Genomic DNA, 6,865 nt, shown 5'->3' with positions numbered 1-6,865 from the left:
GTATTGTTATAATCACTAAGGTCATCATTTCTTGCACAAATCTGAAAATCCTAGAAATGTATGGTTGTATAACCAATGGGAACATTGTCCTACGCCACCAAAGGGTAGCTCAAACTAAATTTTGGGAAAATTCCCTTACTATTCAGGTTTTAATACTTCAAATCCAGAATCATTTTACATGTTAATAAGACAGGAATTAAAAGTATGTTGATTAATACCAAGCAAATTTATTCTGCGGCCTTTTATGCTCAGCTGCCTTCACTAGGTTTCGACTTTTGGAAAGACAACATTGAGACAAAAATTGTCTGAGGCACAAAAGACTGGCAAGTGCAGGGATTAGAAGCTTTATTTAGAGCCTGCATCATCCCAGAGCAAATTATGTTTTTGAATGACACTGTCCAACAGACATCTTGTCTTGGGTTAGCCAAGATTAAAGACCTAAACAAACCGTCCATACCTGCACCTACACAACTTAGTGATAACACTTCAGAGGAGGAGGTTGACATACATACTATTTTGCTTCACAACAGAACAGATCCTGATTGGAAAAAATGGTTAATCTGGCCCACAGACACAAACAACTGAGATTCCTGAATAAGACACAAGGGTTCACATTCAGTATGCCAGATCCAAGATATGTTCAGAGACAGCATCCAGGAATAGTAACAACATACAGTGTGGGGAAACAGTGCCTTGAATGGCTACACAAATCTACACTAAAGGATGTAAAACAACACTTATCTTTACTTAAAGATGGTGCTGATCTAAGGGACGTCTTGCAAGGACCTACTAAATCGCGTCATAAACGTTTTATATATGCCGGTATCTATGCTATGTATAATGAAGCATGGAAGATTACGCAAGCAGAGACTGCAGGAAGAATACGAGATATTGATCGTATTAACTTAGAGAAAAATCTCTCTGTGGTTGACAATGGGTTAATGACTCTGTCGTCCAGAATATATTCTTTGGACAGCATAGTTTCTTCTGCCATAGACATCATGGAACATGACTTGGTCATGTTGCAACATGATCAGTTGCAATTACGTTCTGTCATGCTATTAGACTGGACATTACAAAACCTTCGTTCAGGCTGTGTGCCTTGGTGTTTAATCAATACTATGTCACTGTTTTCAGAATTCAATCTCACTGATCAACAGATCAAACTGGCACAGAGGGGAGCAGACTATACAGTGCTGTGCATTGAAAAACTGGAAAGATTGCCATTTACAGTCGCTAAGAAGCCAGCCACTGAATGGATAATACACGGAACAATCACTCTGCCTGTTACAATTTTCCATTTTCAGTATTGCTTAAAACATTTACCAGCAGGCACATATGAAAGGTTGGGTAAAGAATACATCAAGACATCCTGGGAATTACTGTACACACACAGATGTTGAAGTGGGGGCAAAGAAGTGTTTCTTAGTGGTAAAAATTGTGAAAACGTACCAAGCGGTTCTCTCCTTTGTCAGGGTATCAATTTACACAGGGCCTGCGATGGTTCCTCTACCAACTTATCCTGCCACCTGCAAGGCTCACCGGCTGCAGTGATTTATCCACTTTTTGGACAACTTTCAAATGGAAGTTACATTATGTTGAACGATCACAGCTGCTGTGGCATGTTGCCAGGTTTACCCTATCTAGTAACTGTGTCAGCCAGGGTCACTTGCTGTGTGCAAGTATTGTTTCCAAAAACCAAGACAGACCGGGAGTCGCCGTTATGGCCTTCACTGAACATCTCTTCTATACGAATTGATACTTTAAGCAGAATGAAAGCCATTCTTTTACAGAAAACTGTGCCACTGACCTCGGCCAAAGAGACCTATGATCTGCAAGTCGCAAGGACTTCTGCAGAGATACATGCCCTCTTAACTACAAATTGCCCCATACATTTCTCAGAAATGTTAAGTTGTATCTTAAACATGTCTGATACGAGTGGTATTGTACATGTATTTAAGACAGTTTTTTCGGGACTGTTAGCACCTTTTGAAGCAGTCCTAGGAATATTTCCAAACTTTGTGCACTCTGTGTTTGGCAGATTGCCTCTCATTTCGGGACTCGCTGCAGGGATACTATTTTTGCTCCTACTACTTCGATATGGCAAGCCAATCCACAGCTGACGCCCAGATCACCGTGGAGACCACTCTAAGTGCCGTGAGCGCATCGTCCAAATTTTGGGATTAACTCGTTTAAGAGAATTAAATACCACATGGTTTCTGTCATTCAGACCAATTTGGCAAGATTGCATCTTACCTGTTCTACGATGCCTGCTATGCGGAGAAGAATGCATGTTAGACATCTGTCTCACACTCCCATCAGTCATGCCAACGGATGTTGATACTTTGCTTGAACCAGTAACGGTCCATGCACTGTGTTGTCCCCAGCGGCTACCAATTCTGATGACGGCATTCATTGAGATCTCACAGACGCATAATGCTGATGGTGAGGTAGGAGAGGAAACAGGCACACAAGTATCATCCACTATGAACATTGCTAATGCGACCAATGCTAATGGCAATGCTTCACATCTATGTGCGGTTGATCTTCTTAACGAGGTAATCCAACTCTCACCTACAATGGTAGACAAATTCTGTACAAACTAAGAAGATTTTATGTTTTCTCCAAACAATAACACTGACTTTTGATTTGGCACACAGTGTTCTGAGAGACTCTGAATTCAACCTTCATTTTTCAAAACAAAGTTCTAACTTTGGGACTCCTTTTTTCTATGATTAACTTTTTCTTTTTCCAAAATTTTTATTTTTCATTCTTTGGCACAAAGTAATCTGCTTAAAGTAGAACTATTCATAGAGTAGAATTCTTTGAAAACTTCCAGAGACAATATTTGACCTTGTCCACATTCATACAGTTTATGTAATCTGCCATTAAATGGTTTCGGCCTTTTTCTTCTGTATTTACGAGCCATTTCATTAATGTATTTTCGTGATTCATTCAGATAACATTTTGAAAATATCACCTATATGCTTAGAATGAAACATTGCTTTTAATGTGTACAGCACAAATGCTCTTTTCAAGTACAACCGATGCCATTGCATTTTTTATGTATTTTGGGTGGGTTATTAACACATCGGGTTTAGATATGTTTAACGTGTTTAGAACTTAGTAATGTCGTACATAAGAAAGTAGAGTGGGTGTTGTGTGGCGTTTTAGGCTCCTATCGAATTTTCCCGATTCATGCCCTTATATAGGTACAATTCACTTTGCCCTTATTTAGGCATAGAAATCAAGCCTTTATTTAGGCATAGTAATGCTACCCAAATACAGGCATAGCTACTTCCATCCGTTCACCAAACGTCACAACGATTTCTTGGAAAACCAGACTCTTCAACAGAAGGGAATTCCCCTAGCCTGGATATCGATTTCTCCAAGAAACTCATTATTATGCATGAACAAATATTCCATAGGGGTTCCTCTATGACGTTCATATGCCTGACTTTACATCAACTATGGCATTCCTAAACACCTTCAAGGTATAAATATACCTTCACTTGCTGTAGCAAGATACGGTGGTTCGGAGCCGTTGGACGACCTACTTGCCTGACACAGCTTGCTACAGCAAGTGCCAAAGGAAGCGATTCTCCAGCTGACGCACTGATCAGGAAGCTGCCCAACTCTGCCGACAATTCAGCTCCCGTGTTTCCGGCTCCCCTTGCGGGGTGTTGGGATATCGAGTCCCGAGACAGAGATACCAGACCTCCTTCATTCTAAAAAGGTATGGCGCTGATTAGAACCAAGAGAAACCTTTGGTAGATTCTTGGCAAAACTAAACCTATGCAAAAAAACATACTTACTTCTTGCCACGTACTAGACTTAGGTTAGGTACATTGGGGTAGGCATATTTTAGACGCACTGGTTGCGTATTTTAGTCTATGTTATTTATGTATGTATTTTTATATGGCTTAGAAAGCATACAATGCTCTTACAGTATTTTTTCATAATACTATTTACGCTGTACGCATTATACTTTGCATTCTGTCTAACGATTGTAGCAGTGCACCTGTCTTGCATGAGAAAGAAGACTGTTCAATAAACCTTTTTATTGAAAACGCCCGTCTCTCTATTTCTCTGCAACTCTGTAGAAACGAAGCATGCACGACTGACTGAGTAAAATAGTTATCTATAGTTTCCACGACTCTGAGCGATATATTCTTATTCTTGGGAAACAAAGTTGTCATGTTTATGTGGTTGTCAGAAACTAATCCCTTCTTGTATACTCGAGAAAGTTTCTAGTGACCTCTGAGTTGGCTGGCACACACAAAATTAAGTTTAGTATATTCGATAGAGACCTATTGACTTAAGTCCTACGTCAAATCTATAGGATATATTATTCCAATGCGCAGAGCACATTGGGAATAAAGGAACTACACTACAACTCCCCCTCAACAGCTTCAAAAACCACTGCTCAGTGTCTGACCCATCTCAAGAGACACAAAATGCCATTTGGACTCTGGTTATTACGTGTTCTCGGGTGAGCCGGTGGATGGTAGGCCTGGGACACTATTATCTCGGTTTTCATTGGTTACTTTTCCAAAACTTAGAGAAGTTTTTTTTTGTTTAATCATTGACAGATATCTGCATTGTAATGTGTTTAAAATATTGACCATTTTACAGTGCACTGGCACATTTTTTCATCATCCTATATCTTTCTCTATTTACACTTTCATGACCCACTCTCTCTTAAATAAAGCATTTTAGTTTATCAGCATTTGTATAATGCCTTCTACCTTTAGTAGAAGGCATTTCGGGCTGGACTGTTCCCACGAGGCACAGGGTCAAGACTGATTTGCATATGGCCAGGTCTGACCTGGGGTGGCATGGTGAGCAAAAGAATGATGGATTTAACCCAGATCTCTTGACTGGGGTGAATGTTTTGATTTGTTCTGCATTCCGTCCATCAACTGTGTGTCTTTTGCTTTCTACCATTAGTACAGCATTGTTCTGCCCTTTTTATATGGTTATAGGATTACCAATGACCACTTGTATATGTTTGTTTGGTCGATTGTTTTTTGTGTATGCTTGGAAAAGATTTATTAAAAGGTGATGTGTGAATCTATTGAAATTTCATAACTATGTATGTGTCAGAAAATGGGTTGTTTATTGGGGAAGGGTGGTACCCCTCAATATACCAACTCTGGCTGGTCAACACACATTTTGAAACTATCTATGCTCAACCTGTGGCAGCTATGGCACACATAGCAGGCAATCCCTTGTGAAGTGCGTCCAAAGTTCAAGCAATACCAACAATTGTAAAGTAAAGAATGCAACACAATAAAATTCCCAAACCAATTTAGAGATAAATAGAGAATATTTTATTAAGCAAAAAGACAACAAGATCATCAAAACAGATTAAAGGGAACCAGAGAATATTTTTTTGTTGAAAAGCAAGCCAAATGGTAAAACAAGAACATAATGTGATACAATCACAACAGAACCCAGTAGATATTTGGACTATAAGGGATATTGAAGGTCTTTGTGCTGCCAATGATTTAAACTCTGATGGGCAGTGTCCAGACAATACCGAATTGAGAGATAAATGTGAGCAGGAGATCAATGCTATGAGATCAGGATGGATATGAGTAGCAAAAGTAGTTTCAAACCCAAAACAAGAACTGTACCTCAGTTACCTTACGATTCGATTGGTGCATATCATGAAGCAACACCCAGAGAACTGGAAAACCTTAGAAAACAAACTTTAGTACAAGAAAGAGGAATCTCACATGGTCATAGTATAAACGTAGAGATCTGAAACCAGGATTTTTCTATTCCAATAACATGTCATGGTATCGACATGTTATTGGAATAGAAAAATCCTGGTTTATTACAATTCGCAGAATACCACTTTCTAACAATGAATAGTCCCAGGATACCACCCTTCTGTTTGATTCCTAAAGTATATAAGGACCAGTTTAACCCGTTGCATGCTGATGACGGCCCCCGGCCGTCATGCATCACGGTGGGCGTGTGCTGATGACGGCTGGGGGCTGTCATGATCCCGCCCACTCTTCAAAACGGCCGCACAGCGTGAAAATTCACGCCGCATGTAAGGGGTTAATCTGCCTTGGAGAACCATTGTCTCCTCAAAAGACAGTTTAAAGAGCGGCTCATATCTCAAGGATAGCACAGATTTTTTACAAACAGTTAGTGATATCTACTGGGGTCCTGCCTACTGCATGGCCACTTAAGATGTACAATCATTGTACATTTTCTTAAGCACGTAGATGGCCTTAAAGCATGTGAATGTTTCCTTGGGGCCTGACTGATTAACCTGTTTGAACCCACTAGAATGCAGCTATGTCTATATGAAAAAGGGTTTTTTGGGATAATGTTTTGTATAAACAACTACAAGGATCAGCGATGGCCACCTGCTCTGCCCCAGCTACGCAAATTGGTGGGAGGAGCAGGTGTCCTCAACTGTAGACATGGAATGTTACATGTAAGACATTGTCTTATGGCTGTGATAAATTGATGATCTGTTTTGGATTTGAATGTGAAGTGTAGACAAACTCACGATCCTAAACACCTACACTCTTGGTTTACGTTTCTCAGCCACGTACAGCACTACAAATAAAAAAATTCTTAGATTTGGTACTTACAATAGAGGATGACTGTTTGACTACCTTCTTACATAGAAAGGCATCAGCAGGGAATGCCATCCTCCCCATATGAAATGGAGCATTCCATACAACGAGTTGGTTAGGCTAAAAAAGATTTGCAGTTTTGAGTAAACTTTTGACAAGCCTAACGATGACATGATAGCCAGATTTAAAAAACAAAGACTATCCAACAAGAGATTTAAAACCATGGTGCAAAGAAAAGCTCTTGTATAAAACCAAACAACAGA

This window comes from Lissotriton helveticus, chromosome 5_1, assembly GCF_964261635.1.
Source record: "Lissotriton helveticus chromosome 5_1, aLisHel1.1, whole genome shotgun sequence".
Taxonomy (NCBI): domain Eukaryota; kingdom Metazoa; phylum Chordata; class Amphibia; order Caudata; family Salamandridae; genus Lissotriton; species Lissotriton helveticus.
This window is presented reverse-complemented; position numbering follows the sequence as displayed.